Source organism: Capricornis sumatraensis, chromosome 4, assembly GCF_032405125.1.
Source record: "Capricornis sumatraensis isolate serow.1 chromosome 4, serow.2, whole genome shotgun sequence".
Classification (NCBI taxonomy): domain Eukaryota; kingdom Metazoa; phylum Chordata; class Mammalia; order Artiodactyla; family Bovidae; genus Capricornis; species Capricornis sumatraensis.
The window spans coordinates 91068478-91081452 of record NC_091072.1 but is presented as its reverse complement, the minus strand read 5'-3'; the positions used below and the strand labels follow the sequence as shown (position 1 = coordinate 91081452).

Below are 12975 nucleotides of genomic sequence, written 5' to 3'. Positions count from 1 at the left end.
TTCTCTTCCTTATCTGTGAAATGGGAATAATGCTCCTGTGATGCTGTGAAGATGGAATCAGTTCAGTTCAGTTCACTTGCTCAGTCATGTCTGATTCTCTGCGACCCCATGAACCACAGCATACAAGGCCTCCCTGTCCATCACCAACTTCCGGAGTCCACCCAAACCCATGTCCATTAAGTCGGTGATGCCATCCAATCATCTCATCCTCTGTTGTCCCCTTCTCCTTCCTCCCTCAATCTTTCCCAGCATCAGGGTCTTTTCAAATGAGTCAGCTGTTCGCATCAGGTGGCCAAAGTACTGGAGTTTCAGCTTCTAACATCAGACCTACCAATGAACACCCAGGACTGATGTCCTTTAGATGGAATAGATACGGAAATATATAGAAAGGTGTTTGGTATATGGAAAGCACTCAATACACTAGGCTTGCAGTTCTGATTAGGAAGCTGGTGTCTCTCAACCACGAAGCTGGTGTGCAGTTACAGGAAATACAAGAACTCAGCAAAACCAAGTTACCACTGTCCCTAGAAGATCATTCTGGACTCACGCCACCCTCCTGTGTCCCAACCCTTGACCATTTTGTTTCCTTCTGCAACAGGGGATAAGTCATTAGCTCCTCCTACAGCAGCCAAGAGCTGCTGTCAAGGTCATGTTCACTGTGCTAAGTGCCTGGAAGCTGGGCCTCTTAGGAACTGGGCTCCCTTTCTGGAATCTTCCTGTCTTGGGTGCTGTCTCACCTGCTGCTGCTCTGGGGCTGGGGGTAGCTGTCACAGCTGCTTTCTCTCTGATGCTTCTTCCAGTCAGCGTCACTATCAAGTGCCAGCCACTACTGCTGCCAGCTCTGCACCTGGGGCCGGATTTTGAAAAGGCTTAGCAAGGAACAAGGAGGTATCTCCTCTGCCTTGTATTGGGCTGGCCTCTCCTGGGGCTGGGGTTTGGCACTGAGGCCCCTTCTCTGTTCTTGAGGAGGAAAGGGTGTATTTGTAATTAAACCAGAGGGTTTTCCCTGACAATCCAGTGGTTAAGACTCTGCACTCCCACTGCAGGGAGCACAGGTTCAATCCATGGTCAGAAAATTAAGATCCAGCATGGGAGAAAAAGGGACATTTATAATTAAAATCAAGAAAACTTTGAGATGTTTGCATGCCCTAATCCTCCCTTCCCTAATCTACCAGTTAAAATGCTTTGGAAATTATATCATTTAATCCAGGCAACACTAGAACATGGATATTATTTTCTCCATCTTATACATAACAAAGCTGATAGATAAAACTTTTCACAACTGGTTGGAGGCAGAGACAGGACACAAACCCAAATGTTCTGGCTCCAAAGCCCCTCTGCCTTCCCCTAAATTTATAATTACACCCAAAATTCTTGGTAGACAAATAATTAGTTCTACAAATATAGCCCCAGTTGCTTAATACATCCTAATCCATATAAAGTACTCAATTATAGTTTGTTGAATAAATGAATGCATATGAATAAGTGTGGGCTTCCTGTGTGGCTCAGACAGTAAAGAATCTGCCTGCAATGCAGGAGACCTGGATTTGATCCTTGGGTGGAAGATCCCCTGGAGAAGGGAATGGTTACCCACTCCAGAATTCTTGCCTGGAGAATTCCATGGACAGAGGAGCCTGGTGGGCTACAGAGCATGGGGTTGCAGAGAATAGGACACAACTGAGCTACTTTCACTTATGAGTAAGTGTAAGCACAAGGCAATAATCAAAACTCAGTGATAAATAGGAGTTATAGAATTATGTTAGGCAGTTAGTTCTTTCAGTATTATTCATACAACAGCATGCAGCAGCCAAGAGCTGCTGTCAAGGTTATGTTCACCACACTAAGTGCCTGGAAATTGGGAATCTGAAGAACAGGCATATTAAATATTGTTCAGTGTTATGCCCCCAGTTCAATAAACAATGGTCAGATACAGAACATGGGGAACATGTTGTTTATAAATGATGAAGGCTCCAGTTAACTTTGCAGTGCACAGCAGGACAGTTGAGTGTTGGGCATGGGGGTCCACTCAGTCTAGGACACCATGTACATTAAACACCTGAGAGGAGGTCAGTGTGGCTTTGTGCAAGTCAGCCTGGACTGGAACCAATGGTGGGAACAAACAGGAATCGTAGCAGACATGCCTGAGAAGTGACTTCTGTGGTTAAACACGTTGATATTAAGCAGCACATGAGAGCTGACACAGAGAATCAGCTAATGTGTTCAGCTGTAGGGAGGAAATGAAATATACCTTGGAGGAAGGAGAAAGAAAAGCAGAAAAAAAAGCTCAGTGTGTATAAGGGGGGAAAAGTTAATAGATTGCTGTATGAATCAGGAAATGAAATTCTTTCCAAAAGGTCCTGTTCTTCTGTCTACACTACAAAGAATGGACAAATTGGCCATTAAATTGTAGATTCAACTTTCTTTTTTTCTCCCTTTTTATTCTCCCTAATGAATTACTAGTTTGTAAAGATACCTTAACAACAACTTTAGAAAATATAAAATGTTTTCTACCATAAAACCTGCCATAAGAGTTGGATTACAGGCACAAAAGAGCTCAGGCAAAGCTCCAGAAATCTCAGTAACATAATATTAAATTAAGAAACAAAACACCATACATCTCTGGTTATTGGCAACTGTATGTCTTAATATTTTACACTATTGTGTGATGTTGCAACTCATTCATGAATTCATCAGTCACTTGCTGCTGCTGTTAAGTCGCTTCAGTCGTGTCCGACTCTGTGCGACCCCATAGATGGCAGCCCACTAGGTTCCTCCATCCCTGGGATTTTCCAGGCAAGAACACTGGAGCGGGGTGCCATTGCCTTCTCCGCATCAGTCACTTAGTATTTACTAAATCTTACCAAGTAACAAGTATAAAGCTGAGGACAATGCGGCACTGTCCTGGCTTCAAGGAGTTCATACCTATTAGGGGATATAATTATATTAATATATCTTATTACAATAAGATATATATAACTTCTCTGAAAGCACACTGCCTGGGAGATGGTTAGGGGCTGTAAGGTTTTCCTTTATAGGGAGAGGAGTCTACCTATGGGTTACATCTTGATTAATAAGTAACAAAAGAAGAGAGTGTGGCAGGTCCAAGCACAAACAACTCTGTGAAGACTTGGCAGCCTGCTTGAATAGTATAAATTCTATAAGGGTAGATTCAGACAATATGAGGCATGGAGATTATATACTTGGGGGAATCCTTTTTAATAAAAATGGTGAAAATTTATAATATAAAATTATTTATTAAAGTGAAGATGTATTTAGAAAGAGACAACAGATGACAACTTATATCTGTAAAAGCTGACAGATATTGCAAAGCTCACAAAATCAAGGAAAACAATATTGAATAATATTCAATAATACCAAAGGAATATTATTGAATGAACTAGCTGTCTAACAGAACTCTGTAATGTTTTTTCCTATCATTTTGGACGAGTTTACACTCTTTGATAACCTCTTCATATGGCAACAATTTTGCAATATGGTATGTATTGAAAAAAAGAAAGATAATCCATTAACTTTCCTGTGATAGTTGATAAAATTTGATTTTTCTTATTATCAGTTTAGAAAAAATATGTTTCAAGTTTACAACTCTTTGTTGCTAATGCCATGTTAAATTTTTAGGAGTGTTTTCAAATTTGGGGAAACAGTGTCAAGATACTTTTATGTATAAGCTGTAAGATTTTGCATCTTTTTGGCTCATCTTCAGTTCTCTTTGAATTAATGATATTTATCATCTGGTTATTAATAATCTTTTCATTATGGTGATATATCATGTGTTTTATAGCATCTTCCTCATCAGCAAGAAATTTAATATTTTTTCCATTATATTCACATGCTTCACTCCACTTTAATTAATTAGATTATCAAACAATATCCATGAGACTTTATATTACTTTGATTCAAAATTTATCTCTTTCTGTGAATTAGTTTTCAGTTTCACAATAATTTCTACAGATTTTACCACTCACTCAGTTTTATCATGTTTCATATTTCATTAATTTTATCTGCATATTTTATATTTCTTTATAAATAAATCGAATTATGATAAAAGGAAGTACCCGTCATATATATCCAAATCAGGAATCTGCAATTTCTCCCTAGTTTTATTGAAATGTTTATATAACAACTGCCAAACTACAACCAAACTGTCTTTTTGAGTCTTTTAAATTTAAGCAAACTTTTTGCATCTTACTTGTGTCCCTGTTGCAAATCCCAAACAGCTTCATAATGTAGATAACATAACAGTAGATCACACTATTATATCCAGACTGAAAAAAGTCCAAATTGGTTTTATGGGTTTAGAACTCTATTTAGATGAACCAGAAAGCATATAGCTTTTAGAAAGTACCAAGGTAATCAATCACCTCAGGAATGGTGGGGCCAGTTTTTTCTCCAGCAGGATTAAGGAATGAGCTGCACATGACACATATTCTGCAAACTTACTAATGATCAGTAATAAGATCTTCTCACATTTTATAACAGCTGTGTCGTCACAATGTTTGTGATTTTGCCTAGTGGCAGGTTGCAACTGAACAGATTTGTTTTACTTTGTTAAATTAAGTCACACGCAAATGCTTTTCAGGTGGCTAAGTAAAGTTAAATACAAATATGTAATATTTATTCCACATAAATATATTCTATTATATCCCAACTGAAAATAATGCCAAGTGAGTTTTTCTTTAGCTGAATCTCCAAAATGCTGCTGGCCATTCCAGTGCCAGTCAATACAAGGGATTGTTGATGGAAATAACTGATAAACCAACCAATGATAAGAATAAACTAGGAGTTTTATTTGAGCCAAACTGAAGACAGTAACTGTTTGAATTGTGTTCTGCCAGACTACAAAATAGAGGAGGCTTAGAAAGGCAAACACTGCAAAATGATTAAGTCGTTTGCTAAGAATTAGGATTGAAGCTGACAAGAAGTAAGGGTGCTTGTTACAGGAAGGATTGGTTGGGGTGTAAATTGCCTGCATAGTTACAGGGGGAGAACTTGAGACCATAAGCTTGCAGCTGGCAGCTGCTTATAGATACTGTTTTGAGAATGACTGGTAGTATCCTTGAGTCTGATATAGTTCAGAAAATTTAAGTTCTCACTGATGCAGAAATGAGTCTGAAACCACAGTCACTATGGTCATCTGTGTCCATTTTGGATGCTTGAACCACAGTTATTCCATTCTTATTTTTAAATGTGTTCTTTTTTTTTTAATGGTTAAAGCAGCTGTACAATGCATGTTTGACCAGCCATAAGACAAGCTGTCCTGGTTAGCATCAAGTTGAAGTTAAACCAAGAATAAGCCAGACTGACTTGCCCATACCTCACTTTCACTTCTTCACTGAGAAGGCCTGGGAATAGCAATATTCCCAAAGGAATGAGCACCCCCAGTGTGCAGATCTTGGTTTGTCAATACATTTGCAGGTTTGGAGCAGGGCCATTTTAAGATTGGAAATTTAAAATATTGTTATTTTAGAAAACAAGAGATTCTGAGGACGTGTCAAGATTCACACAGACGAACTTAAAGGGGTGCCCACTGGCTAAATCTGGAACAACTTTAGATCAAAATAAAGTATGATAATAGCAGATTACTGCTTATTGAATAATGATTATGAATTCACACCAATATATGTTAACTAGTGAATGATAAATGGGGAGAAGAGAAAGCTCTTAGTTGGTAAAATACCAACTAATACATGAAGAAAGAATGAGCAAATTAGACAATCATCTTTGGGCAACCATTACAATAATAGTTCAAGTCGTTAATGAATGCTAAAACTAATGGTTGAAATATGTGTGCACGTCTAGATTCTCTACATGAACAGATCCTGTTTCCAGGTGTTCTGTGCACATAGGGTGACAGCCTATGTGCACAGGCTGTGATACCCTTCCTTACATTAATGGTGTTGCTATCTTGTACCCTTTACCTGAGATAAACTCTAGATTTGTAAGCATTGCCAAAATAAATAAATAAATAAATAAAACTAATGGTTGAAAGAACAGGAAATTCACATAGTCTTATAATAATTCTCCATAAGACATTAATTGCAAAGGGGAAAGAGTAACTTTAGACTAGAGAAACCCAATAATCACCACCTCAATCATGATCAAAGTTAACATCAGCAGTAGTAGGACAAATGGAAATCATGTACTATCCAAGAGGATGCAATGAGAACACAGCATTACTTCTGTGATGTTCCTGCTAAAAATGCAAAAGCTGACTCTAGTCGTGAGGGAAATAGCAGATGAACCTAAGCTGAGGGAAATTTTGCAGAAAAGCTAGCCTGTAATTTTCAAAAACATCAACGTCAAGAAAAGTCAAGAAAAGAGTAAGGAAGAGTTCCAGACTGAAGGAATCTAAAAAGATTTAAAAGGAAATGTAATACAAGGAAACTAATAGGTATTAACTTCCAAAATATACAAACAGCTCATACAATTCAATATCAAAAAAAACCCCAAACAAATCGAAGAATGGGAAGAAGATGTAGATAGACATTTCTCCAAAGAAGACATACAGATGGCCAACAAGCACATGAAAAGATGCTTAGTATCACTAATTATTAAAGAATTGCAAACCAAAACTACAATGAGGTATCGCCTCACACCAGTCAGAATGGCCATCTTCAAAAAGTCTGCAAATAGTAAATACTGGAGAGGGTGTGGAGAAAAGGGAACCCTCCTGCACTGTTGGTGGGAATGGAAACTGGTACAGGCACTGTGGGGAACAGTATGGAGGTTCCTTCAAAAACTAAGAACAGCATTACCCTATGATCCAGCATTCCCATTCCCCTGCACATATCCAGAAAAGACAGAAACTCTAATTCAAAAAGGTCCATATACCCCAGTATTCATAGCTGCACTCTTTACAATAGCCAAGACATGGAAACAATCTAAATATCCACCAACAGATGAATGGATAAAGATGTGGGGTGTGTGTGTGCGTGTGTGTGTGTATATATAGAATATTACTATTACTTACCATAAAAGGAATGAAATGATGCCATCTGGAGCAACATGGATGGACCTAGAGATTATCATATTAAGTGAAGTAAATCAAAGACAAGTCTCATATGATGTCACTTGTGTGGAATCTGTGATACAAATGAACTTACTGTCAGAACAGAAATAGACTCACAGACATAGAGCACAAACTTGTGGTTACCAAAGGGGAAACGTGTAAGACAGGATAAATTGGGAGTATCAGAGTAACAGATACACACTACTATATATTAAGTAGGTAAACAGCAAGGGCCTACTGTAGCACAGGAAACTATATTCAATATCTTTTATAACCTATGATGGAAAAGAATCTGTTAAAGAATAGATATATCTGTATGTGTAGAACTGGGTCACTTTGCTGTCCACCCAAAACTAGCACAACACTGTGGATCAACGATACTTCAATTTGAAAAAAAGAGATTCCCTAGGGCTTCCCTGGTGGCTCAGTGGTAAAGAATCCGCCTGCCAATGCAGGAGACACAGGTTCCATCCCTGACCTGGGGAAGTCCCACATGCTATGAGGCAACTAAGCCCATGCACCAACACTACTAAGCCTCTGCCTAGAGCCCGGTAACTGCAGCTGATGAGCCCATGTGCTGCAGCTATTGAACTCCACGCACCTAGAGCTCGTCCTCTACAATAAGAGAAGCCATCGCAATGAGAAGCCCACACACCACCGTTGGAGAAAAGTCGTCACTCGCCGCGACTAGAGAAAAGTCTGCACAGCAATGAAGACCCAGCAAAGCCAAAGATAAATAGATACAATTAAAAAAGAGAGAGAGAGATTCCCAAAGAAAGTAAATACGGTACATCGCCCTACATTCTCTATAAAATCACATAATTGGCAATAGCCAAGTGTAGTTTTGAAATTTTGCCATCACTTTTAAATTATTAAAAATATCTACCCAATTACATGAACACAGAGGTATGACCCTGCCATGAACTCAAGAAACACCTGTACTTGTAGGGTCTTTATGCTTAAGCTTAATTAGCTTCATGATAAATTTGTATCTGCCTGTGAGTACATGAAGGTGGGATGCATTCCTAAAATAAAAGCACTAACTAAATCAATAGACATGGATTATTATAGCATAAACTTGCGGGAGTATTTTCCCAGTATCATCTCCCAGCTGTTTGTCTTTATTTGTCTTCAGATCTCTTCAGTCATGATGTGTCTCCAACCTAAGCATCTTCCAGCTTAAATAATACATAGTTAATCCTCCTGGTCTGCACTAGTATTTATAGGGCTTCTCAAATGTCAGCGGACTTTCACTGAGCCCTAATTATCTGATGACTGCTACTCTTTTTTACCCTTGATCTCCTTGAGGATGTCTTGAATCTGCATTTTATATTGTAAGATCTCCCTTATGTGTGGAAGTTAAAAAAGCCAAACTCAGAATCGATTAGTGCTTGCCAGGGGCAGGGGAAATGAGAAGATGTTGGTCAAAAGGTTTGAACTTCCAGTTATAAGTAGAATAAGTTCTAGGAATCTTATTATAGCACAGTGACTATTGTTAACAATACTATGTTATATACTTGAAAGTTGCTAACAGAATAGATCTTCAAAGCTCTCTCAATAATGACAACAACAAAAACAAAATGGTAATTATGTGAGGTCAAGGATGTGTCAACTAATCTTATTGCAGCTGTCATTCCACAATATATACATGTATCAATCCATTACAAGGTACACCTTAAAAAAGTTTGCTTGAGATTTGCTAAAGAATAGATCTTAAATGTTCTCTCTCTCACACACATACACACATCATAACATGTCAAGTGATAAGAAGCAAAGAAGATGCTTCCTCTCTAGCTGGGATGGCTTGCGGGGATGGTCCGGGGAAGTAGCAGACATGATTGACTGCCTGTATGACCATTTATTCCATAGCAGGCTTGCTGGTTGCTTCCCCTTAGAACTTCTTTCTTGGTAGCAAAACCCTGGACAATGTCTCAGGCTAAAAATGACATTTGTCAGCCTCCTTTGCAATGTGAGAAGAAATCTTACCAGGACCTCGGGGCAGTCTCTTTAGAAGAGAGAGATTGGACCCTTCTATTGGTGGCTCAGAGGTTAAAGCGTCTGCCTCCAATGCAGGAGACCTGGCTTCGATCCCTGGGTCGAGAAGATCCCCTGGAGAAGGAAATGGCAACCCTCTCCAGTATTCTTGCCTGGAGAATCCCATGGACGGAGGAGCCTGGTAGGCTACAGTTCACGGGGTCGCAAAGAGTCGGACACGACTGAGCGACTTCACCTCACCTCATTTCATTTTTACCCTATTGCCTAGAGTGAAGATGTGGCTGGACTGTGGCCTGAAAGCCTGAGACAGAAGAGTAGAAAGTTTAGAGGGAGCTCAGACCCCCTCATCACTTTGTGGAGCTAATACAACTGTCCTGGATTGTCTGCTTTTGTATTTCTTTGTGTAATTAAACTACACTTGAGTTGATGAATGCCTGGGAAGCAATTTCATTTAAACCATGAGCAAGTGAAAAGTCAGAAAAAAGAGTCAAAAGTAAGGAGAAAAATCACCAAAAAGTGGTGACTTCAGAAACCAAGGGGATAGAACTTTAAGAAGGGATAATTGCTGGAAACAGTATGGAGTTTCCTTTAAAACTAAAAATAGAGCTACTATATATGATCCAGCATTCCCACTCTTGGGCATATATCCTGAGAAAACTCTAATTTGAAAAGATATATGCACCCCTATGTTCATAATAGCACTATTTACAATAGTCAAGACATAGACACAACCTAAATGTCCATCGGCAGATGAATGGATAAAGGTGACGCAGTGTATAATTGCAGTGGAATATTAGCCATAAAAAGAATGAAATAACGCCATTTGCAGCAGCATGAATGGACCTAGGGATGATAATACTAAGTAAAGCAAGTCAGACAGAGCAGGATAAGTATCATGCAATATCACTTATATGTGGAATCTAAAAACTGATACAAATGAACTTATTAACAAAACAGACACAGTCGCACAGACTTCAAAACAAACTTATGATTACCAAAGGGGAACCAGGGGAAGGATAAATTAGGAGTTTGGAACTGGCAGATACAAACTATTATATATAAAACAGATAAATAACAAAGACATATATATAACACAGGGAACTACACTCAATATCTTATAATAACCTACAAGGGAAAAGAATCTGAAAAAGAATATATATATATATTTCTATATTATATTAACTATACTTCAATAAAAAGTGATTAAAAATTTTAGAGAGGATCATTTAGTAAATATTTAAGTTATTGCACTTTTGACTCTAAAAAGGAAGGGTAATTGCTATAGAGAAGAGACTGTGGGGTTTAGCAGTGTGGGGTTCATGGATGCCCTTGAAGAGCACTGCTCTAGTAAATAAATGAGGTGGAGGCTTCTAACATTGGATCGAGGACCCTGGGAGTGTTGGTTACTTTGGTGGTTCTCAAATCTTAGAGCAACTTTTAAAAAAATTTTATATTGGAGTATAGTTGACTTACAATGTTAGTTTCAGATATATAGTGCAGTGATTCAGTTATACATATACATGTATCCATTCTTTTTCAGATTATTTTCCCATATAAGTTATTACATAATATTGAGTAGTGTCCCTGTGCCATACAGTAGGTCCTTGTTGATTACCTATTTTATGTACAGTGGTGTGCAACTTTGTTTTAAAAGAAAAAAAAATGACAGTTTGCCATGAACCTTGTATAAATTCAGGGGCTGAGTCTCAGAAGGCTGCTTTTTAAACAAGGACTTGGGTGAGTCTGGTGTGAGTTGTTCATAAACCATACCTTAAGGAGCTTGGAGGTACTCTCGCCATGAATTGTTTATGAAAGGAAGAAGGAGGGTAGCAAACTTGAGGACAGGCAGGGTTGATGGAAGGCATTTATGTTGGGGAAGACCCAAGCATTATTGAAAGGATGAAGGAGAGACAGAAATACAGAAGGTAACACAGGTGATCACTGGTAGCACAAGGTCCTGGAGAAGAACATAGCTGGGAAAGGACAACAGATTCTCCAAGGCATAAAAGAAACAGATGAGGGTTAAGCTATCTACCCTAAACCACTTGCAGCTAGATTTTCTGTGCTTTCTCAGAGTCTGCTCTTTCTGCTTTCTCTATCCAGCTGGAGGTGAGGACATCTCTCTTCTGGAAATCCTGAATGATTCTGTCCAATGGTCCACTTCTTAATAAACAAACAAAATGGATCAGATGACACAAGTAGAAACTAACAGAGGATTTTGATTCAATGGAAAAAATTCCGTTAACCAATTAGATTAAGATCCTTTTCATCTTTACAATAAGATGGGCTACCTCCAGACGATGTGAACGTCTCATATCAGGAAATTTCAAGCAGAGGCTGCAAAATATTGTAGGCACAATTGATGTGCTGGATATATGCTTGAACTAGACAAGCTTGCATTCTTCTTTGGCTGTGAGATTCTAGGATTTTGATAATATTGGACTGGAAGACCCTCCATAGGGGAGAGAAAAACATAAGTAGAGAAGAGAGCTGGGAAGAAATCGGGAACTACAGACAGCATAAGAATACTGGGGTAGAATAAAAATAGAAGATAGAAGGACAGCATTCAAAGTAGGTTTTACCTTTTATATGATTTTTGCCTTAGGTTGGCTCAATATTTCCTTAACCCCCAGCTATGTGATGGTGCCCGAGTTTGAAGTAAATTCCAAGTCAAAACTTGAAAGTGACTCAGGCTGTGTCTATGCCTCAGTCTTGCAGTGAAGAGAATTTTCAGTCCATCACTGAGGCCAATCCTGATGTTTTCAAGGTGAATGAATTATTACATAAGGCATGAAAAAGGTGATCAAATGCTGCTGGCTTCTCAGCTTTTTATGGGTATAAATGGCAGGAACAATTATTAACAGCCACTGTATTAAATCTTGGCAGAGAGTGCTCGCTTCGGCAGCACATATACTAAAATTGGAACGATACAGAGAAGATTAGCATGGCCCCTGTGGTATGGCAAAACCAATACAGTATTGTAAATTAAAATAAAGGGAAAAAAATTGTTACAAAAAAAAAACTAACAGGAAAAAAAAATAAATAAATCTTGGCAGAGAGTAGAGATTATTTGGGGGAGGGAGAATTTTTTTTCTAAAAAATAAAGTAATTTATTTAGTGACTCATGTTGATTAATGTGTTGTTTTTTCCATGAGTCGAGTATGTAGGGTTGATTACTGCTAAGTAAAAGGCTAAATGCAAATAAGAGGTAAAAAATAAAACCAAGGAGGAGCTATGCTCATTGTGAAAGACAAAGCTGAGTATTAATAATTATATTAATTGACATGAATAACGCATCAAGAAAAAAGGCTGATTAATATAATGACAAACTGAAATTACATGATAGTCTCTTCAAAGCATTCCACAAATTTCACAGACACTCTTTTAGGCACATACCTCCCCAGAGCCATCAATTTCCAGTTCCAAATGGAAAAACAAGTGTAGGTGGATTGATGTTTGATGATAGGCATGTAGGTGATGAGTAGCAGAAATCCAAGCTCAGAAGAGTTCAACCACTGTTCTGGGTAATCCTTTGATGTCAGTTTGTATCTTACACTCTTTTCAGAAAGGATTGTACCGTTGGAAGTGTAGCAAACATTCAGCTGAAATGAGAGTGATGGAAATACTTGAAATGACTTCATAGCATCTGACTGACCAAAGGCGATGATTTCCTGGGGGAATGGCTTGTTGAGGTAGTGCTGGAAATGCTTAACTGGATTTCTCTCCCATCATTAAAGGTGTGAAGCACAGGTACATAATGAGTATGGTTGGACTCAATCTATTTTATGCACCCATGCCTGACGTTAGAACAAGGGATTCAGTTGCTATTTTAGAATGTAATTCAAAGTCTTCAGTATACTCCTCTGTCTTGATGGATTTCAAACATCCCTAGAATCCTTGAGGGGGCCATTGATGAACTTCTTAGAGCAAATGAGTGTACCTTAGAACAAGTC

General features: G+C 38.5%; 1 non-coding gene across 1 annotated transcript; it reads left to right on the top strand.

Annotated features, from left to right (window-relative positions):
- The first annotated feature begins 11911 nt into the window (after positions 1-11911).
- LOC138079379 (U6 spliceosomal RNA) lies at positions 11912-12015 on the top strand. The gene has a single exon (XR_011144859.1). It is a non-coding gene; the product is annotated as a U6 spliceosomal RNA (small nuclear RNA).
- Positions 12016-12975: the final 960 nt, after the last annotated feature.